The sequence below is a fragment of the Oryzias latipes genome, chromosome 17, assembly GCF_053564925.1.
Source record: "Oryzias latipes strain Hd-rR chromosome 17, Olatipes_Hd-rR_3.1".
NCBI classification, from domain to species: domain Eukaryota; kingdom Metazoa; phylum Chordata; class Actinopteri; order Beloniformes; family Adrianichthyidae; genus Oryzias; species Oryzias latipes.
In genome coordinates, this window is record NC_136253.1 from 2,518,896 (window position 1) to 2,543,001 (window position 24,106).

The following is a 24,106-nucleotide window of genomic DNA, read 5'->3' on the forward strand; positions in this document are numbered from 1 at the left end:
CGTTCAGATAAACAGCAGAACCTTTGAGATTCCTCCTTTGATTCATCAGAGCTAGCTTGTGTTTTTGATTCCCTAACCTGATGAGGATCGCTGGTTTATCTGTCTCCTTTCTCCTGGGGAGCGTGTGGCAGGTCTCGATGGTGTTGAGATCCAGGGAAATCCCTTTAGACGTGAGAAATGATTTTACTTGGTGTTCCACAGACTCTACACCGCTCTCCGTTTCAGAGCTCCAAGCGCTATTAGCATTAGCAATGCTAACTCCAGCTGCATTTAGCTTTGCCCGAGGTTTGATCGGTACTCCAGTGAGAATGACATTATTCATCCTTACTTGTTGTTCCACATCGTAAGCCCGGTTGCTTTGAGAGGGTTGCGTCAGGAAGAGCATCCGGCGTAAAACATTGCCAAGTTTACCATGCGACTCGTTCGCTGTTGCGACCCCTGATGGGAAAAGCCGAAACTGAGACTTGCTGTTCCACATCGTCCAGTCTTTTCTCCAGAATGTCGACCCGGCTATCTTGTTGCTCATTTTTAACGCCGAGCCTCAGGAATTTTTAATAGCACTGTGAGTGGCGTTAGCGTATCATTCACTCAGCACGGGACCTTGGGGGGTTGACGGGTCGGGGTCTCCGCTGAGGCAATCGGCGGTTGCCCCGGCCGGTTGGCTGCCTCGGTCCCGTCGAGGCCTGACCGGAGCTCTTCTAGGGCCGGCACTTGGGGGTGGGGGCCTGGGCTTGCTCCGGGGGGCCGGCCCTTTCTGGCTCCTCTCTCTGTGTGGGGTGGGTGGTGCTGGGCCGGGGGTGTCGGCGCTTCCGGGGATGGGGCCCCTGGTCTGGGGGGGCCGGGCCCCTATGCTGGAGGGGTGGCTGGGGGACAGCTGTTTGACCACCGGGGACAGTCTACCAGCTTTCCCCAACTTACCCCCTTCCTCATATAACCTCATATTAGGGTGAGGGTTTGGGGGCTTAGCCTGCTATGCGCCTTGGGGGGGGGGGGCTACTTGGCAGTGGTCCCCCCTCCCATGGTTGCTGTATGGAGTGGCCCCCCCCCTCTTTCGGTTTTATTTGCACCTTAGACATGTAGGGCCCTTGGTAGGGGAGGGTGAGGGGACATCACTGTGAGTAATCAGGAGATGTCCCCTCAGTGCCCTACCCACCAATTTTAACTGCACCCCCTTAGTACACACACCCCTCCCCCCTCAAAATATACATTCCAACATAAACACACACACATGCACACACAGACCCTCTCAAACACACATACATGCACACACGTTTTGCAAGGAAGGTGGGACCTAGGACCATCTGTCCCCTACCCCTTCCCTGGTGGGGGGTACGTGGCCCTTGGCAACGGCAGCCGTGTCCCCTGGGTGCCGGTTTCCTGGGCGCGGCGGTGCTCTCTCCGCACGGGGGGGGGGGGGGGGGGGGGGGGGGGCGTGTTCACATTACACCTGAGCCGGGGTTCCGTGTCCCTGGGGGGGTGGATTCTGGTCCTTGCCCCTGGGTGCTGGGCCCCGCCAAATCTCTAACTGGCCGAGCCTGGTCGGGCCAAGTTTACAGGACATGTTGTAAACCAGCCTTTCTCACCGGGGCGCTCCCCTCCTGGGAGGGGGCCGCTGACCCCTGCCTTGCTCCTCCCTGGACCAACCGTGGGCCGGGTGGGTGGCTGCCTGGAGTGCGGAGCGGGTCTCCCTTGGGGGGTCCTGGCTCGTGCCTGGGGTTGGGGTGGGGGGATGCCTGTAACTCCTGGGGGATGAAGGGCTGCTCGTCTGGGGCTGTGGGCGCCCTTCTCGGGTGGGGCCCTGCGTTGGGCTCTCCCGGCGCAGTGGGGGGCTGCGCTCCGCCTCCCTGCTCTCTGGCTCTGGGGGCCTCGGGGCGGTCCTGCTGGCCCTGGCCTGGGTGGCGTTGGCGGTTCCGGCTGCTGCTGCGGCGGGGGTCTTGGTATGGGGATGGCTGGGCACTCTCCTTCCTTCTTTTCACATTCCACCGTCCATTTTAGAAAAACATAAACACTCACCTGAGCACAGGTGTTAGCTCACCTTTGCACTAACAGTTATGCAGCATGATTGAATGAGTGAAATATTTCACACTAGTTGGTTTAAAGGCATAAGTATGCGTGTGTGAACACTATCGGTTTTGTGTACATGTTGACATGTGGACATTTTTTTTCAGCCAGCAGGTGTGTTGATAACATTAGAGTGTTTGTGTGGACAGGCCCCGCCCTTTTTGTACTACATTTGAACCTTACCGTAATGATAAACAACCAGTAAACTTGTTGCTTTATGCTGCTTCATGGTCTTATCCCCCCCCTCCTATTATCACCCTCCTACCCCCCCTCTCTCTAACGTCCCTCTCTCTTCCTCCCTTCTTCCCTTTTCCGTCCGGTCCAACACCAAAGATTTTCAAACATGATTGAAATTAATAAAGTTCGGCCTTAATTACAAAAGGGGTTTATTCAGACATACCTTTGGTTTGTCTGAAGATTAATCCTCTTGTTAAAGTAAAATATGTCCAACACAAGAGGCTGTCAGCTCTCATCTGCCTGCCCAGCTGTTGGACAGGACAAGTAAAAAAATAAAATAAAAAAAAAGCTTAGCATTCACTTTTTCCATAAAGGGATACAACGTAGCTTGGATATCATCAGGAGTCTTTTTAAGGTCTTCGTATCCCTTGCTTTTCTTAGGGGCCATGGTCAGCTCTCTTTTTTGGAGAAAATAAACTTTTTAAGTCGTTTGAAGATAGTTGTATAGCCGCAAAGAGCCACACACGCGTCCTGTGCTGTAACCCGGAACCGGGTAATTAATTGTATCCTTGTATCATTAATTGTAATTAATGATTCTTAATTCTGTCTGATAAAAGCTAGGAACCGGATAATGATAAATCATGTAATAAATGGTTACGGTAGAACAGGGGTGGGATTACAGTAAACCGTTGTTTTTCGCGGGGGTTACGTTCCAAAAAGAACCCGTGATAGACAAAATATGTGACGTAGAAACCTTTATTTTTTTTACAATTATTATACAATTAAATATTCAATATTAAATACTATTATACATTGAAAAGAAAGAACAAACCATTTTACAGGCTCAAGCATTTGTTTCACAAATAAAAGTACTTTAGAAACGTTTTTTTCAACAAATAACTTCTGTACTGTACTGTCAAATAATAATTCAAGCAATATTTATTAATATGTCTAATTATCCTCAGTTTGCTAGGTCATTGTATGAATGTATAACTGATGATTGTATTATTCTTGTGTACTATTCTTATTTGATTGCTTGAAATAAACCATTAACAAATCTCCAAATTCCAACTTCATCCTTGTCCTTTTTGTTCTTTCTTTTTTCTTTCCATCTTTATGGCGCCGTCATCAGATGACAACACGATTCCAATAAAAACAATCAACAGCGCGCGGAGACGCACTGGAGCGCGCTTTCTGTGTGATAATACCTGAGTAAAGGAGGAGCGTAAGGGGCTCAGTTATGATGTTCTTCTGTTACTGATTATATCATTTATATGTGCGCAAACACCTGTGAAATTAAAAAGTACAGACAATAAATAATTTCTTCTGTAGCCCAGCGCCCCAATGCGACGTATATACTGTATACCCACTTTTGCACCCCTGTTTACTGATATATATTTTGATATATTTTCAGTATCTTAAATGTATTATTTGTGTTGATGTAATACATATCATTTGTATTATCTGTATTCTGCTTAATGGGTGGCCGTGATGCAGAAGTAGAGTAGTCGACCTCTGATCGGAAGATCATAGGTTTGGTTCCCACCTTGCCTAGCCATGCAATGAAGTGTGCTTGAGCAAAAACTGAACCCCACATTGCTCCTGGTTGTTATGGGCTGGCATCAGTGTGTGAATATGTGTGTGCATGGGACCATGACTGTAGTGCTACATACACAGCGGTAAAGTGATATGCGTACAAGAAAGCGCTAAACAGGAATTCTTGAAGGCGCTTTTAACATACAGTGTTCACACTTGATTGTCACTACCCAATACTAGGGCACATACTCTCAGTTGGAAGAGGCTTGCTACAAAATGACAAGGGAGTGCAAATTTTGTTTCAGGCTTTTTCTTTCACAGCTCTATTCAGATAAATTGAAGACTCTGTGTCATATAACAACCCGGCACAAACCGCAATTACTAATTTGTCCTTCTTGATCAATTTTCAAACGTTGGTCACTTGAATGCCCGTTCCGAGCCCCATGGTAAATGGTAAATGGTAAATGGCGTATACTTATATAGCGCTTTCTACCTTCTTATGAAGGCCCAAAGCGCTTTACAGTCACAGTCACCCATGCACACACACATTCACACACTGATGGCGGCTCCGCTGCCAAACACTGGCGCCAACCTCCCACCAGAGGCAAGGTGGGGTTCAGTGTCTTGCCCAAGGACACTTCGGCACATGGGCGTGCAAGGCGGGAATCGAACCTGCAATCTTACGATCATGAGTCGACCGCCCTACCGCTGCACCACGGCCGCCCAAAGAATGTCATGTGAACATGACATTCTTTGGGATTTCATGGAAGGTAGAAAAGTGCAAAATAGGTGTACGGGATTGGCCTTTAAGAAAAAAAACAGCCCTCCAAAACATTCAAATAAAATAAAGTGTTCCCTTGATTATTCACATTTCAGTACTGGCGGTTTGATATATACGTGGATTTCTTTTCAGTCACGTGACTCCTCCGATTCATCACAAAAGCTCAGCTCAAGATGCTTGATTCAAAGGAGGTGCTGCGGGGGAGGAGAGAAGTGCAGATGAAGAGCTCGCCAGCTCGTCAGCTTCCTTTCTGGATGCTAAGGAATATTTCATAGCTGGTTCCACCGGTTCGTAAATCGCTACTAACCGAAGTTTGTGCCCCTGAATGGAGAAATGGCAGCAGCTGAATCAGGAGCGGCCAGAAAAAATACTGATACGCTGAGGACGATAGAGGAGAAAAATTCTTCTCCCGATGAATGAATGATGGCTGAAACCGGCCTCTTCTGACAGAAGATGCCGTCTTGACTGAGAGAGACAGAGTGACACTCCTAATGTGTGTTATAAAGTATGCTACGGTACAGTCAATTGCTCTGAATAAATAAATAAAAACTCTCTATGTTGAGCATATTCCAATGTTCATAATACAATAAAATACATTTTTTACAAAGCATCAGAAATACTTTAGAAGGGTTTTTTGATGGGTAAGGATCAGTGACGGACATTCTTCGGCCCCAGGGTTTGGGGGGTGGTTCTCCATATTTGAGGATTCTGCACATTTGCGGGTGTCTCTGGTCCCTAACCCCCACGAATATCGGGGGGAATACTTTATCCACATAAAATGCAAGGCAGTGAAGGTTTTCTTTATAAATAATAGCACAGAGCCCGTGTTCTTAGTTATATATCTTATAGGAAATTAATTTGAAGAAAAAATCCTATTGGGCTGTTTTTAAGTGCAGAATCCATATCAGTGGGTGAATAAATATGTGGTTTATATGTTTTTGAGTCTTTTACAACACCAACTCTTAAAAAATATACCTGACTGTGTTATCACATAAGAAATGTGTGTAGATTTTTTATAATACCTGTGACATTTCACTGGCATTTGAAACCACTTCCATATCGCTCTTCCACAGTATGTGCAGGCATCAGATTAGCCATCTGTATTGGTTTTAAATCCCAGGATCAGAATGTTCCTATTAAAACCCCCTTGAGCTGAATTCCCTATGACATTTACATCTTGGCGATTGGTATTTCCAATAGGCGCGTCACTCACCATGTTATTTAGATTTTGTTTGGATAGCAGGCTATGCTCCTGTAAAGATTGTTCTTGAAAATTTTCTGCAACTGTTTTTAAATGGAGTTGAGAAGATTGAGTAACGCTGCCTGGCAGCTTTGTATCTTTGAATGTCTGCTAAATGTAAAATGGTCATAGTGGGGAGTTGGCTGTGTGAGTGGGAGGATTTGCAAGAACTTACAGGTTCCTTTAACTTAACTAACTGTTTTTGCAGTAAAAAAAATCTTACCTCCTCTATTTATCTAAAAGATTACATGCCAGAGTTTTTTTGTACCATGTCCAATCAAAAGGCATATTCAATATGGTGTTACAGTTGCAGGATACAGAACAGTAACTGCAATTAGAGCCTTAAGTCACATGCACGTTAACCTGTACAACTGCTGCAGGTTTTTCAGTTGTCCATATGTGGAGGGTCGTAGAGAGGTGCAGCCACATCTTGAGAGGGGCGCAGGTGTGTCTAGCACCCTTGAGGCGCATCCATTTTTAGTGACGTCATGAAAACAGAACATAGCATTGTTGTGTGTGTGGTAAGTGTGTTGTGTAGTATTTCTAAGGACAATAAAAGCTACGTGCACTTACGATGTACGGGGGGAAGCTGTGGTACAGTACCCTTATGTTGTACTCTAGTGATTGACAAAATGCGTGTACTGGCTCCTTAATGGCCGTACACAAATTCTGCACCCACGTGTTATGCAGATGATACGCAACTGCCCATAAGATGCCTACACAAACTACATTCTGTTTGTTTAGTTGATTATTTCTAAACTGCAGGGGCACCCCAGGAGTGCACACCTATTTTCTGAACAGCACTAACAGGCCGCTTGCACAGTGCACAGGCTCTGGGTGGTTAAAAAATGGAAAAATACGACTCTCCTGCATTTTGCCTACTTCCGCTTTGGCCTTATGTGTTGTTTCAGGGTTCACTACGACCTGCTGCCCGCAGTATGTCTGTGGAAAAAATGTGCATGAATATGGGCTCACCAACCTTAAAATGTCATGTGGGCCACCTGCGTGTCCTGTACAGTTTTGCCAGTTTTTTGGCCGCAGACAGCCTATAGCGCAGCAGAAAACTGACTATTTCACAGATATCTTTCAATTCTGGAAACAAGCACGAAATATTGCTCTATCGAAAAAATATTTTAGCCATGTGAAAATTCAAGATGCCGTTTTCTAACTTCTTTCTAACTTATACTTGTTTAAGAGAACATGTTTCAGCGTTTCAGCAGCAGCTGCGTTAATTTTAGCTCTGCTGAGGAGGATCAGTTCATTGAAATCACGTCAGACTCCACCCTGAGGATGAAGTCTACAGCACAGACACTCCCTGAATCCATGCTGGGTGTGGAGAGGGAGCATCCACTCATGGGGCAGAAGGCTGTGGGCATTCTGCTTCCATTCTACATCCTTTCTTTGTGAAATAGGCTTTACTGCTGTTGCTAGGCTCAATATTGACCAGACTTGAGAGTTGGAGTAACAAACCTCCAACCTTGTTTTGAAAAGATGTGTAGCACAAAGCACATTGCAGCCATTAACACAACTTTTTGTTTTATTTTTTAACATAGGTTCAATGTTATTTTTCTCACAAAGTGAATGACCATTTATTTATTTATTTCTAGTGTCAAGCAGCAGAAATGTTGAAGACTTTGATCAGGTATTAAAGCTGAACATATTTGGCTTCTTTTGTCATAGTTTCTTTGCGGTGTGGGGGGGCAGGGAGGAATGAACATTTTTACTCCTCCAAGGAGGGGAACAAGAGAAGAAGTCTGAGAACCACTGCTTTAACTGATTGCTGGCTATGGTATTTTGTACTTTGTTTGGGATTTTTCCTTCTTGCTGCTGCTTGTCAGCCTGTGAAGTAGAAACAGAAAAAATGAGTGCTGGAACATAATTTAGAACAATAAAACACACACGTTTAAAAAAAGTCACCTGTCACTCAGCTGAGTCCTTAATTCTGGCGTGCTGTCCATTAGTAAATGTTCTGTATTTGTGAGAAAAGATTTGCAAATTTTCAGCAAATTCAACTTAGCTAAAGTACATATGAAAAGGAACTTGGAGAAATCAAATTCTATTTTATGTGTTATTGATTTTGTGTCGCTTTCATTGTGTTGATCCGGTTGGTTTCACAGTGCCGCTTGCTTTTCCTCTCCCTTGTCTGACCCTTTTTTTGTTTTCACTCTGCAATCATTTTTTTAATTAATTGAACTGCATTTTATTCAACTTAACAGTCACTGTGCCTTTGTTTTTATTGATTATTTATTTTTATTAGTTTTTATTTATTTTTATTGATTTTATACTGTTCGTTTTAGTTTGTTGTTTTGTTTTTATCCTGCGTTGTTAAGCACTTTGGTCAGCTTCTGCTGTTTTATAAGCGCTTTATAAATAAAGTTGACTTGACTTGACTTTGAAGCTCTATTTCTTGGACATGTGAACAAACAGACATTTAAAACTTTTTTTAAGGCTAAGCCTAAATATATATATATATATATATATATATATATATATATATATATATATATATATATATATATATATATATATATATATATATATATATATATATATTAGGGATGTAACAATTAATTGATTAATTGATTTATCCAACCAGATTGATCTGTCTGAGGCAACGAACAATATATCAACACATTGATATATACTATTTATATATACTGGCCAAATTATAAAGCGCACCTTTCTAACTGCTCGTTAATGCAAATACATAATCAGTCAATCACAAGGCATCAACTAAATGCCTTATTCATGTAGACAATCTGCTGCAGTTCAAACCCAGCATCAGAAGGGGGAAGAAAGATGATTTAAGTGACTTTGAATGTGGCATTGGCCCTGTGACGGACTGGCGACCTGTCCAGTATGTACCCTGCCTTCGCCAACCGGGTCAGGCTCCGGCAGCCCCGTAACCCGGAAAATGGATGGATGAATGTGACATGGTTGTTGGTGCCAGACAGGCTGGTCTGAGTATTTCAGAAAACTGCTGATCTCCCGGGATTTTCACCCACAACCATCTCTAGGGTTTACAGAGAATTGTCTGAAAAAGTGAGTAAATTCCTTGTTGATGCAAGAGGTCAGAGGAGAATGGGCAGACTGGTTCCAGCTGATAAAAAGGCTACAGGAACTCAAATAACCACTGGTTACAAGAAATGGTCTGCAGAAGAACATCTCTGAAGCTGTAAGTTAGTCCAACCAAGAAAATCCATCCATTCATTTTCCAAACCCGCTTAATGCCTTCCGGGGTCACAGGGATGCCAGAGCCAATCCCACACACTATTTCTCACAGGTGGGGTACACCCTGGAAAGTCCGTCAAGTGCTCTTCTTGTAACACTTTTTTTCTCCCACTCATTTTTCTGGTAACATATCGATACAGTACAGCACTCTGTACATAACCACCTTGTTTGGTAATGTTTTTTTCTGGGACTTGTCCTGCTTTTTAAGGGTCTTGATGACTTCTGGACACCTTCCCCTTGATTGCACAGCCTACTGACCCAAACTTATTGACCATTGAAAGGCTCTGGATATCTTTGTAAATGGTTTGAGTTAAATAACTGAGAAGGGTGTGAATAACTTAGTGTCACACCCTTAGTGTGACACTAAGAGTTTTCAAAATGACATTTTCCAGTAAACCATATCATTAACTTACAACAAATAAAGACTTGATATATTTAATCTTGAGTACTTATTGCAGATAAAATACAAGTTTCACCTTTTGAGTAACAACAAATATTGAATTAAAAAAATGATGTGTGTACTTATATGTATAGAACACTGTTAAATGCAGATTAACCTGCTATGCATCAAAGTACCACATGTGCTCACTGTAAAAGTGATTAAAGCCAGAAGAGACGGTCACATTTTGGATGTCTACGCATCACATCAAGCCCATGTTGTCTCTCCAGCCTCACAAAGCATGATAAATTTACAAGAATTCATCATGATTATGTTATTTCACAGACTTGATGTCAACTTTCACACTACAGGGACAACAAGGTTTTACCCTGATTGCAGACACAGAGGTATGTGTTGTAAACACCAGGTCTTCCAATAGAACACTTATTCTCTTTGCTTCCCTCAATCCGGCTGATGATGGACAACCATCCAGAGGATCAACCCAGTAAATTACTGCAAAGGCAGCCTAGTCGTGTTAGCAACACCCACAGACATCTGGCAAACACTTCAGCCGGAACCATGCAAATGAACTTGGCATAATGGTCGGCCGATTACAGATTTGACTGATGGGAAAAGTGACATTTCTGAAGTAGATGTGTGTAGGGACTTTTATTAAAACAGCATGCAACAATGGCTGCAGAGGGAGTTTACTGCATGTGTGGCAGTGTCTAACACATGCATGTACTTTGTCATATGTCTGCTCTGCCATGTTTACAATCATATTTTGCGGTGAAGCATTGGACATTCACCTCACATTTTGATGCATATTGAATATGTTGCGTTTTTTGTGTTGTTGCAGAGTCCTGCAGAGGACGGTGTGCATTTGTGTGTGTCTCTCCCCTACAGATTTCCTCATCTGTGTGAGACAGCATGACAAATCTACATTACTGAGCTTACCTGTTGATGTGCATGGGTACAAAAAAGATAACTATCGACATTGCCATGGTAACTGTCCCCCTGCTGCTTTTGCAAAACCACATTGCAGAGCGTGTGTCTGTGTATGTGCGTGTGTGTTGGGGGTGGGAGGTGCTCTTCCTGGTGGGGGTTGGATGTCCTTTTCCAGAGGTATAGTTTGCAGCACAGCGGGCAGGTGACAAGCATTACAGCTGCCGCCAGAAGTAAATAATGTGGCTACGCTGTTAGTTCCCCTATACATGCGAATGGTTTCCATGGCAACAAGGAGCATGGAGGCCTTGATTTTGTGTTGGACTCTCCAAGAAAAATGATCTGTTGGGCATGTTGGGAACAGTTGTTCTTGCATGTTTTCAGATAAAGATTTTATTTTTTGACTATCTGCTTGAGATGGTCTGTGTGTGTTTGTTATATGTCTCTAGCTATGGCTCAAAATTAAGAGCTGTTGTTGCCTTCCTTGTTTTAGATGAAAGTCTGTTGTAATTTCACCTGACATCCGGCAGAGCTGTGCACCAAGTCAAATGTCTATTAGTTGAGTTTACCGGTAACTTGATACTAAACCTTGATTTGATTTTAAAAAATGATGTAAATATTAAACAATGATAATATTAAGAAAAAGTGTGAGTAAAAAGCCAATAGCTATATTGGACTTGCATAATTTGTAGAAACTGTCTTCATTTACATCAACTTTACAATCATCCTAACCAAAGCAAAGGATTGGATTATAGCAGATAGTGTATTTACCCCAATATATGACTAAATTAGCTTAAATTCAGGTTTGAAATTTGTTCAAGATTAATAATGTGGTAAATGGCATATACTGTACTTGTGTGGCACTTTCTTCCCTTCCACGAAGGCCCAAATTGCTTTAAAATCACATTCACTCATTTATAGTGGTGCCACTGGCAAACACTGACGCCAACCTGCAACCACAAGGAGAAATGTGGGGTTCAGTGTTTTGCCAAAGGACACTACGACACATGGGCAGGCCAGTCGGGTATTGAACTTGCAATGTTCCGATCCAAGGTCAACCACCCTAACCGTGCGCCACGGCCGATTTTTTTTCAAAACGCTTAATATTTTGCATCTTAAACTAACATTGTTGTGAACAAAAACTCACTAAATCCCCCAACATTTATTAACTGATAATATATCATAAAAAATTGGATTCCAATTTTGGGTGTGGTTTTTATTTAAAGATTTAAAAAGCATCTTAATTGGAAAAATGAATCTCCTGTCAATTCTTTGAAGTAGTGGGTTTTACAGGGTTAAAGTACCAGTTCAGAGTGGCTTAAATGACTATAAGTTGATTTTATAGGGAAATGATGAAAATCACCAAGAACAAGCACAGATGTTGATTTCTAGTTAAGTTCAAGCTCTGATCACTGAGATCATCTTTAAGAAATCCTCACCTAAGCTGCAATTCAGTTGTGTGAAGGGTGATGGAGCAAGGGGGGATGACTGATTAACTGCATGCTGCTGCAGAACATGTGACCTTTGCACATCCAAGTCAGATTAAACCTAAATGTTCAGATGCACCAGGAAAGGCTAGTACTCACTTCATCTTCTGTTCTACAGCTGATATATAGGCTAATAAAACCACATGTTTGCCTAAAGGTATCACATTGACATTCCAGATGTTCAATTTGGTCTTGTCAGTCCCACTGCAATCAATAGCTGAGGGAAGCAGGAAGCTTGTGGCCCATCAAGCACATTTTCTACGTTGAAATTACGATCTTTTTTTAGATTGCATTTTTACGTCTGCTCCTGATTCATAACAATTTTTTTTTTTCCAACTTGTCCTGTCCAACAGCTGGGCAGACAGATGAGAGCTGAGGGCCTCTTGTGTTGGACATATTTTACTTTAACAACAGGGGTTATTAATCTTCAGACAAACCAAAGGTATGTCTGAATAAACCCCTTTTGTAATTGAGGCCAAACTTTATTAATTTCAATCATGTTTGAAAATCTTTGGTGTTGGACCGGACGGAAAATGAAAGGAGGGAAGAAGAGAGAGGGACGTTAGAGAGAGGGGGGGTTAGGAGGGTGATAATAGAAGGGGGGGGGGGGGGGATAAGACCATGAAGCAGCATAGAGCAGCAAGTTTACTGGTTGTTTGTCATTACGGTAAGGTTCAAATGTAGTACAAAAAGGGTCTCAAATGTCTGAGTTACTGAGACCCATCTTGAACATCCTCTGTCCAGTGTAGTAAATTCTGTGTAGAGTTTTGAAATGGATTAGCTGCAGAGTTGGACTTTTTGTCAGTTTAAAGGTGTTTAGACAAAGTTCTGATCAGAAGCTTTCATCTGTGCTGATGCTCAAATCAGCATCCCATTTTATTGTCGGGAGTGAAATATTATTATCTAAATTACATAAAAGTTTGTATATTTTGGATAGAGTTTTATTCATTGAAAAATTAATCAAAGAGGTAACTGCTTCTGGTAGCTTTAAATCAATGTCTTTGTATTTAATCTTTTTAGTAATAATTGATTTAACCCTTGTGCTATCCTAGGCACTTTAACGTTGGGAGTTGGGTCATGTAGACCCACTAGACAGTGCTCTGAACCTTTTTTCTTCAATGATTTGTGATCTTCACTGGTGTCCATGGATTACATGAAATCTTTCCACCTTTATCCACCTTTGTCATGGTAGGGAGAACACGTCAATGTAAGGGGGGGTCATCTAAGATAGCACAAGGGTTAAGTTGCTGATATTCCAAGAAATTATTTATTCCATGTTTGTCTTTTAGTTCCAGGGGAGTTATGAATCTTCTATCAATAATTATGTGCTCTAGTTGTTTTACGCCCCCTGCTTGCCAAGCTGGGAAGTTTATCATTTTTTTGTTTATAAGGATGTCCGGGTTGTTCCAGACGGGTGTCATTTTGCACGGTTGAATTGATGATTTGGATATTTTGAGAAATTCCCACCAGGCTGTTAAAGTGGTGTTTATATTAATACTTAGAAAACAATCCTGTTTTTTAACTGTTTGGTAAAAAAATGGTAGATCTGACAGGTTGATCTTTCCACATAACGCCTGTTCCAAGTCTAACCATGAGTTGGTTTCTGGATTATTTTTTAACCATTTTAAGATGTATTGTAATCTATTTGCAAGAAAGTATTTGTGGAAGTTAGGTAATTCTAATCCTTCACAGCTTTTTGCAGATTTTAAAGTTTTTTGACTAATTCTTGCAGGTTTATTGTTCCATAAAAACTTTGATATGGATGAGTCTAATATTTTGAACAATTTTAATGGCGGTTGTGTGGGAATCATTGAGAAGAGATAATTAACTTTAGGTAAGATTTTCATTTTAACCGTGGCTACCTTGCCCATAAGGGACAGAGGCAGGTTGGTCCAGCGTGTTAGATCGTCCTTTATGCTTTTCAGTAATGGGGTGTGGTTTAGCTGCACCAGTTCTGATAGTTTGGGGGAAAAATAGATACCCAGATATTTGATATTTCCTGTTTTAACTGGTATTGTGAGTCTTTGCTCTGCATTACTGTTCAGTGGTAATAAAACAGACTTATTCCAATTAATGGAATAGTCTGATATAGAGGAGAATTCATTAATGATTGTTGCCGTTTCATTTACAGAATGCAAATTACTTAAAAACAGTAATATGTCATCTGCATAGAGACTAATTTTATGATGGCTGTGTTTGGTTTTTATTCCTATAATGCTCTCATTCTGTCTTATTGCTGCAGCTAAAGGCTCAATGAATATAGCAAAAAGAGAAGGAGAGAGTGGGCAACCCTGTCTGGTTCCTCTTCCAAGAAAAAACCTGTTGGAAGTCTGTTTATTAGTTCTAACTGATGCATTGGGGTTGTGATATAATATTTTGATCCAACTGATGAATGATTCTCCAAAACCAAACTTATGGAGGGCAGCAATCAGGAACTTCCAATTTACAATGTCAAAAGCTTTTTCAGCATCCAGCGATAATATGGTCATTTCCTGGTTTTTAATGGTGGCAAAGTCTATTATATTAACAAGTCTGCGGACATTGTTATCCGAGTGTCTGCCTTTGATGAATCCAGTTTGGTCGAAGTGAATTATGTGAGGAGTGATTGTTTCTATTCTCTGCGCTAGTGCTTTGCAGATAATTTTTACATCTGCATTGATTAAAGAAATGGGGGGATAGCTTGAAGGACTATTGGGATCTTTGTCTGGTTTTAGAAGAAGAATTATGTTGGCTGAGTTCATGTTAGGTGGTAGTGATTGACTTTCATTGATAAATGTGACCCTTTTATAAAACGTTGGTGCCAGCTGTTCCCAGAATTCTTCATAAAACTCAGCAGGAAAGCCGTCAAGCCCTGGTGCTTTACCGTTAGCCATAAGTAACAGAGCTTCTTGAAGTTCAGACAGCAAGAGCGGAGAGTCTAAGTTTGTGATTTGATCCTCATTTAACCTGGGTAGGTTTACATTATTAAGAAATGAGTCAATACTTTGTTCTGACGGATTGATCTGTGGTGTGTACAAATTTTTATAAAAGTTTTCAAATGCGTTATTAATTTTGACCGGGTCGTGAGTGACATTTCCTGTTTGGTCCATAATAGAAGTGATTGTTGATTTTTCTCTATTAATTTTAAGCTGATTAGCCAGAAATTTGCCAGATTTATTAGAGTTTTCAAATCTTTCAAGTTGTAGCCTTTGTATTTGAAATTGTGTTCATTTATTGATGATGTCATTTAACTGCAGCTTAAAATTTTTCAGATCTCCCAGAATGTGTTCCTGTGCAGAAGCAGCACAAGCAGTCTCCAGGGTTTTGATTTTATTTTCTAATTCTAATAAATCTGCTTCCTCTTTGCGTTTTTTATGTGTTGAATAAGAAATGATTTTCCCTCTCATGACTGCTTTTGCTGTTTCCCAAAGAAGGCATGGTGAAATATCGGGAGTATTGTTGAAGTCTAAAAAGGTTGCCCACTCTTTTTTAAAGAATTCAATAAATTCCTGGTCTTTTAACAGAGATGTATTAAACCTCTAGGTTGTACCTGAGGGTGTGGATTTTTCCCTAGAAATATTTACAGAAACTGGTGCATGATCACTGATAATAATTGGATGAATGTTGGAACTTTTAATTTCTTTTAAAAGAGAGTTACTGACTAATAAATATTCTAAACAGGAGTGTGAATGGTGAACTGGAGAAAAAAAGGTGAACCCTTTAGTGTTTGGATGACATGAGCGCCAAGCGTCGCAGAGACCCAGATCATTCATGTACTGCTTTAGAATACTTGCAGACCGCCATGTACGCTGGTTTGCTGCTGTGCTGAGTCTGTCAAGTTCAGGGTCCAAAACAATAACAATAACAATTTGACTAAAGAAATACTTAGAAATGCAGTTTTAAGCTTTAGTTTCTTTACATATGTTCTCCATCATCAGAAAAATGCCACAAGAACGAGTTAAAAACTCCATTTTCATCACAGTGAAAAGTGATGAAAATGGGGTTCACATGTCTTTAACATGTCTTTAACATGTGAACCTCATAAGATGCTTTTGGTAATAAAAAGAGTTTAAAAATATGATTTGATTGAGTATTTGTAAAATTGTTAGCTTCTTTTTAGTAATCATGTTTTTTTAAGGACTTTGGATGGATTTATCCTTAGTCGACACGTTCTGACTGTTATCTTCTTTTACTTTGAAATTGTTCTCATTAACTTTTGCAACAGTAGCAAACGATACACAATTCAAGAAGCAACGCTGTTGACTGACATCACAAAATCAGAGGTTCACAGACATCTCCCCTTCTTCATTCAGTTTAGAAAGGAGGCAAAACAGTAGCAGCCTCTAGATGTGCTTTAATCTCATTCTGGTCTTTAAAATCTCCAAACAATCCAGCAGCTTTTTAGAACAACACTGTAAGAATGACAACTTTCAAAGTCTATCTCAAAACATTATTTTGTCTGTTTGTGGTGCACAGTTGGAAGAGCGTAAATAAAAACTTGTTGCAGCTCTTTTCTGGTTAAATACAAAAAAGGGGATTCAAATGTTATTTCTGTCTTTTTAATGAAGATCAGTGAAAATAAGCACATTCTGTGAACGGAGCAGAAACCAACAGAAACCCCCCAAAAGTGATACATTATAAATCTAAGCTTAAAGTGGACATGACAGCCCTTTTCGCCATTCAAAACTGTTTTGTCATGTTGCCATGGCAACTGAAGAGACGTTGATTTCAAAATTATGGACAAAAACCAAACTGTGTGCATTCATGATGCATTTTTGGTGCCCTTGACCATGTAAACACCCTTTCAGGAGGATTTGATCTACAGACTCTTTGATGTTAGTAAAAAAGGCACTTTTTTATGATGACCCTGCAAAAATATACCTTACACACACTTTTTCCAGTTGAAAAAAATCAGCTTGTCCCAAGACAAATTTTCTCAAGTGTCATTTAATGTTTTCATTTTAGTGATTTAGCAATTGAAATAATGGTTCCAGACATAAATGTTTAATGGCAAAACATATTCCTCAAACCTCAACAGTCATTTCAAGTAAAAGTAAGAAAGAATAGACAGATGGCACAAAAGTATTGACATTAATTAGTCAAATTCTGAATTACCAGCCATAAATAAGGCTCCTTAGCCTCTGGTGGGAAGATTGCAGGTTTTGGTCACACCCTACCTGCCCGTGTGTTTAAGTGTTCTTGGGCAAGACACTGAATCCCCCGTTGGTCCTGGTGGTTACAGGTTGGTGCCAGTTTTTGGCAGTGGCAACGCAATCAGTGTGTGAATGTGTGTGTTTATGTGTGAAGGGGACTGTGACTGTAAAGCGCATTGGGTGTCATGGTTTGGGTTTGTTGTCTTGTTTTTCGTCCTTGTTCTGTCTTGTTTGTTTCTGTTTCCTGTTTTATTTTCAAAGTTCTCCTGTCTTGTCTGTTTTCTTGAGTTTTACATCCTTTGGTCCCCATCTGCCCTGATCGTGTTCACCTTTGTCCTGACCCGCCTGACCTGTCCTGACCCGCCTGAGCTCGGCTCCACGCCTGACCCGCCAGGGCTCGGCTCCACGCCTGACCCGCCAGGGCTCGGCTCCACGCCTGACCCGCCAGGGCTCGGCTCCACGCCTGACCCGCCAGGGCTCGGCTCCACGCCTGACCCGCCGGCCGACTGCTGGCCCGACCCGCCGGCCGACTGCTGGCCCGACCCGCCGGCCTACTGCTGGCCCGACCCGGCGGCCTACTGCTGGCCCGACCCCTCCAAGCCTGACTCCATGCCCGACCCCTCCAAGCCTGACTCCATGCCCGACCCCTCCAAGCCAGACTCCATGCACGACCCCTCCAAGCCAGACTCCATGCCCGACCCCTCCAAGCCTGACTCCATGCCCGACCCCTCCAAGCCAGACTCCATGCCCGACCCCTCCAAGCCTGACTCCATGCCCGACCCCTCCAAGCCTGACTCCATGCCCGACCCCTCCAAGCCTGACTCCATGCCCGACCCCTCCAAGCCTGACTCCATGCCCGACTCCTCCAAGCCTGACTCCATGCCCGACTCCTCCAAGCCTGACTCCATGCCCGACTCCGCCAAGCCTGACTCCATGCCCGACTCCGCCAAGCCTGACTCCATGCCCGACTCCTCCAAGCCTGACTCCATGCCCGACTCCGCCAAGCCCGACTCCGCCAAGCCCGACGACGCCTCCAAGCCCGACGACGCCTCCAAGCCTGACGGCATGGAACCCCGGCCGTCCTCCGGACCTGCCTCGCCGGACGGCACGGAGCCCCGGCCGTTCTCCGGACTTTTTTGACATTTATGCCCGTCGAGGTTTGTCCTCCAGGGCCCCCCCCCTCAGTTGACTTTTGGAACCTCAGAGCGGTTCCTTGAGGGGGGGGTACTGTCATGGTTTGGGTTTGTTGTCTTGTTTTGTGTGAATGTGTGTGTTTATGTGTGAAGGGGACTGTGACTGTAAAGCGCATTGGGTGTCATGGTTTGGGTTTGTTGTCTTGTTTTTCGTCCTTGTTCTGTCTTGTTTGTTTCTGTTTCCTGTTTTATTTTGAAAGTTCTCCTGTCTTGTCTGTTTTCTTGAGTTTTACTTCCTTTGGTCCCCATCTGCCCTGATCGTGTTCACCTGTGTCTTGTCTGCCCTGTCTGTATTTAAGTCATGTCTTTGCCTTCCTCCTGTGCTGGTTCATTAGTCTTGTCATGGTGTTTCATGTCATGCTGTCTCTTGCCACGTTCCATGTTTCATGTTCCTAGCCACGTCAAGTAAGTTTTGTTTGTTCAGAAATCCTGCTCTGCAGCGCTTTGTGTTTGGTTTTTGTTTATTATTGTTTATTAAAACCCCTAGTTCCTGATCCTCGTGCCTCCGCCTCTGCTACTGGGTCCAACCGGCTCTCTAGCCACCCCGCACCGTGACATTGGGCCTTCTAAGAAAATAGAAATGTGCTATTTAAGTACACGTCATTAACCATTTTATGTGCTAAGGTGACTCTGACATGGCTGTTGAAGGGGGCAAAACTTTATGGCTACTTGTGTGTTCAATTGTTCTTAATCTCAGTCAACTCTAACGAAAAAGAGACAACCTAAACTGTTTTTGATATCTGATGTGTTGTTCGATGCATAAACTGAAGCTGTTTGTGTGGATTTCAATCAAACCTTGCATCCTTTTCCAACACATCATTTGTTTATGTAAAGCTACGCTCACAACCCCTTTAGCAAGGTGTGTCTGCTGGAGCAAGATTCACGAGATTGCTTTAACATTTCGTATCAAACCTCTTCAAACTGTAGCTGACAGACATAAGCTAGTAAACATTTGAAAAAGAGGAATCTCCTGCCTGCTCGTCCAGTGTGAACACCATGGGCTAAACACATTCAAGAACATGTGTCACATGCCGCTGTGAATGTAGCATAAAGTGAGCGCTCTGCTCCAAAAACGATTGGCATTGTGTCTCCTTCTTGGTAGACTTCACAGACTTTTAACAGGTCGTGCTGATGACAGGTTGACAAGAGCAAAAACAAACAGCTCAGTAAGATTAATAATATCTCTTCGTTTCTGTCTCTCTTTCCTTGCTCCATATCTCTCTGTCCCCCTTTCAGCATCTCTCGATCGGTCTCTGTCATGGGCCTGACAATAAATCAATCGAGTTTCATCGACGGAGATGTCTGCAGGGAAGAGAGGAAACAGACCTGGAAGCTGTTTGAGGAGAAAGGCTGGACTGTTTGATCCTCAAATTAAATTGGTCCTTCCTCCTCTTCCCACCAATTCATTGTGTGTCTGTGTGTCATGTATAAGATGTGATATGAGAATTGTGTCTTTGTCAGAAATGGGGAAACAGTATAAAAATGCTCTTCCAGATCTTTCCTTGCAAAGGGCAACATATAATAAAATAAAATAAAACCCATTTACAGACATTTTTGTAGTGTAGATTTAATCAAATGTTTCACGTGGCTTTTTGATGTTCGAGTGTCAGTCTAGATGGGAATAAATAATGAAACAAAAGAAAATCACTGCACGCTCATTTCTCCGCAGCTACGGTGGTCATGCCGATGCAACTGATGCTTCTGTTTCTGTTATTTTTGTCTCAGTGATTGATGGAGGGCTTCATTCATAATGTATCATAGAGACAAATGCATATACAGAACCAGACTCCATCAAATTCCAGACAGTAAACCGTCTGGCTTCAGTCCCAGTAGCACTGCCCAAGGCAGCCCCACCCCCACACACATACACTTATGCACACACTCGTAAATGAGTGAACTAAAGCCATTCCTGTTCAAATATTGATCTGTTGGCTTCTGTTTTCAGTGCAGCCACACTTACAGAGTTCTTTGATAAATCCACCTACAAGATAAAACATTCTTGGGGTGTTCCAACTGTTGCAAATCAGCTGACTGAGTGTTCAGTGGTGATCAGTAGAAGGAGCAGCAGCACAGAATTGGCACTGCATGAAAGCATTGATGACCCTCTTATGGCCTACCAGTTGACTTGGCTTGTTGTCTGTTCTTGTCCTGCCAGAACTCAGTCTTCCTCTCACGCAGTCATGGTGTGCTGCAGGGCTCATTGCGCGGTCCCATACAAGTGTTTCCATCAGACACAAAGTTACCAGGTAAAGTTTTCCAGCACAAAACTCATCAAAAAACTGTTAGACCTCACAAGAAAAAAAAATCAAGAAAAAAGTTCAATAGTATTCAATAAGCCATAATTATCAGTAACTACTGATCCATTATTTATTAGGTAACGCTTTCTTTTACAGTACAGTACTTACAGTGTACTTAAGTGGTATTTACATGGTACTTATAGTGTAACTACTGGGTACTTTCAGGGTACTTACATGGTACTTTTTATGGAATTTACTGGGTACTTACAGTGTGTTTACATGGTACTTTCTATGGTACTTTACTGGGTACTTACATGGTACTTTTTGTGTCTACTCTGTACTTACATTGTACTTACTGTGTATTTATATGGTACTATTTGGTTCATACCTATGTGGTACATACTGGGTATTTATAATATTCTTACTGGGTATTTACATGTTGTGCAAAGGTGTCTTTTATGGTACTTACCACATGTAAGAACAAGGTAAGTACAAATAAAGTACCTTGACCTTTAGGTCTGCACTCGCTGCACGTTTCATGGTATTTACCATGAATTTACCACAGAAACTACCCCTTAAGTACAGTGAAACTGTAACTGTAAAAGAAAGTCAGCCCTATTTCCACTCAACTACATGGTACTTTCATTACTAAATACCGGGTATGTTCACTTGAATAGTACTTGGTACTTACCCCTTAAGTACAATGAAACTGTACTGTAAAAGAAAGTCAGACCTATTTCCACTCTATTACATGGTACTTTCGTTACTAAATACCGGGTATGTTCACTTGAATAGTACTTGGTACTTACCCCTTAAGTACAATGAAACTGTACTGTAAAAGAAAGTCAGACCTATTTCCACTCTATTACATGGTACTTTCAGTAGTAAATGCCACTTATTACCTTCCCGTACAGTGTACATGAACACACTTGGTCTTCTGACCTCACCACATGAGACAATGCTAACCTGTTGGTAAGGGTAAAGTAACTACATTGTAAAAAAAATATACTGGCCTGATTACTTCTTGTAACATGAGGCAAGTTTAAAGAGAAACAAGACAGCAGTGAAAACAACAATCTTTAATATGATACATGTCTGCAGCATACAAAGTGTCATCACAATGAAATAGGTTTTAAGTACAAAACAGTACAAAGGAGAATTCTAAAAAACACATTATTGGCCTGAGGGTCGTGCTTTTTGTCCAGTTTGGTAAAGGTGCAGGACTTCTTCAGGGTTTGTAACTGCAAGAAAATTCACAATATGAGCTCAAGTGAACATAAAAAGCATAACGACTTTGATGAAATACAAAATAAATTTTACTTATTTAATCATTTCTGTAATGAGTTTGATAAATCTCTATGAATTTTTTTATCGCTTTGACTGTAATGCTTGAAATTAATCAAGTACTATCCTCATTTAAAAACATGATAATAAATTATTCAAAACTTAACTTTTTTTAAATATTGTTCTAAAAATGAACTTTTTTAAATATATATTATATAATGTCAGGAAAATATGTAAAACAACAAGGCTAAATAATTAGTTTTAATACTAAAAACACCCCGAGTGTGTGTTTTTGTTAAGTATGGCAGGGGAAGTAAAGTTGCAAATTCCCAGCGCACTTGAATGCAGCACAACTACCCCCAAAGTGAACGTGCAGATTAATCCGGAGAACCTCGAGGCGCGCGCAACAGTTTGAATTTCTCTTCATCTGGCAGGTAAGCCAGTGGTTTTTTTTTTTTTTAAATATTGGATAAATTACATGTAAATATTTAAACTGATCAAACTTTATAAAGAAGCTAACCTCGTGATTTCAAGCCGCTATCTCTGTGTTTGAAACGTGACGTAAGAGCCTGTCTACCTTGCTGCAATAATTTCAGTTATTTCGTGTATACATTTTCAAAGTTTGTAATGAAAATCTACAAACATTTTTGTTACTTACCAGGAGAGAGGCACCTGTAAAACAAGCACGTAGCCTAAATGATAAAGTCTGTTGTTCTGTGGTCGTTTGACTGAGCGCACGTCTTTCTGGGAAAATCAAAGAAAGGCGTTTATTTAAAATAATGATGACGTACTTCCGTCTTTTTACCGCTTTAGATCAGCTATGGTGAAGAAGACATCCCAGACGAATCCGTGAAGCCACAGGAGAGTAAGCTAAAGTAAGCTAAATCCACCAAGTGGACATATTATTTACATTAATGAAGAGTTTAAATGCCGTTTCCCCATTTTCTTTTCTTTCGCCGTTTTTACTTTATTTTTATTTATTTATTTATTTTCAAATATGATAGAGACAACAATACCACCCAACAGTGAATGTAAATGTTTGAAAATTAAAACATATTTTTGTGAATAACTGTGTTGAATTTGAAATTGCCTATTTATTTATTTTTTCCTTTTCTTTTACACTGCAATGTTTTTCATGCTAATGCAAATTGTAGGTGCGAATAATATTTATAAAGAATAAATACACACAGCAATTGCCAATTAAAACATTGCTTTTGTCATTCTTTGTCTAAACAAATTTGATTTTTTTATGGCAATTTTGATTTTTTTTCTTTGATTTCTTTTTTGTTGTTCTTGTTTATGTAACTAAAATATAAAGTTGTGAATAATTTATTGTCATGTTCATAAATGAGGATAATTGATTAATTTCAAGCATTACAGTCAAAGCTATAAAGAATTCACAGAAATTTATCAAACTCATTACAGAAATGATTAAATAAGTACAATTTATTTTGTATTTTATCAAAGTCGTTATGCTTTTTATGTTCACTTGAGCTCATATTGTGAATTTTCTTGCAGTTACAAACCCTGAAGAAGTCCTGCACTGTTACCAAACTCTGCTGAAAGAATTTTGATGGACAAAAAGCACGACCCTCAGGCCAATAATGTGTTTTTTGGAATGCTCCTTTGTACTGTTTTGTACTTAAAACATATTTCATTGTGATGACACTTTGTATGCTGCAGACATGTATCATATTAAAGATTGTTGTTTTCACTGCTGTCTTGTTTCTCTTTAAACTTGCCTCATGTTACAAGAAGTAATCAGGCCAGAATATGTTTTTACAATGTAGTTACTTTACCCTTACCAACAGGTTAGCATTGTCTCATGTGGTGAGGACAGAAGACCAAGTGTGTTCATGTACACTGTACGGGAAGGTAATAAGTGGCATTTACTACTGAAAGTACCATGTAATAGAGTGGAAATAGGTCTGACTTTCTTTTACAGTTACAGTTTCAGTGTACTTAAGGGGTAAGTACCAAGTACTATTCAAGTGAACATACCCAGTATTTAGTAATGAAAGTACCATGTAGTTGAGTGGAAATAGGGCTGACTTTCTTTTACAGTTACAGTTTCACTGTACTTAAGGGGTAGTTTCTGTGGTAAATTCATGGTAAATACCATGAAACGTGCAGCGAGTGCAGACCTAAAGGTCAAGGTACTTTATTTGTACTTACCTTGTTCTTACATGTGGTAAGTACCATAAAAGACACCTTTGCACAACATGTAAATACCCAGTAAGAATATTATAAATACCCAGTATGTACCACATAGGTATGAACCAAATAGTACCATATAAATACACAGTAAGTACCATGTAAGTACAGAGTAGACACAAAAAGTACCATGTAAGTACCCAGTAAAGTCCCATAGAAAGTACCATGTAAACACACTGTAAGTACCCAGTAAATTCCATAAAAAAGTA

General features: G+C 41.1%; 2 long non-coding RNA genes across 2 annotated transcripts; one reads left to right on the plus strand and one right to left on the minus strand.

The window, feature by feature from the left end:
* Positions 1–21,463: 21,463 nt before the first annotated feature.
* On the minus strand, positions 21,464–22,473 carry LOC144986758 (uncharacterized). Its single transcript, XR_013650612.1, has 2 exons — positions 22,342–22,473; positions 21,464–21,640 (listed from the first exon to the last, which is right to left on the minus strand). It is a non-coding gene; the product is annotated as an uncharacterized LOC144986758 (long non-coding RNA).
* Positions 22,021–23,397, plus strand: LOC144986757 (uncharacterized). The gene is made up of 3 exons (XR_013650611.1): positions 22,021–22,117; positions 22,497–22,558; positions 23,202–23,397. It is a non-coding gene; the product is annotated as an uncharacterized LOC144986757 (long non-coding RNA).
* Positions 23,398–24,106: the final 709 nt, after the last annotated feature.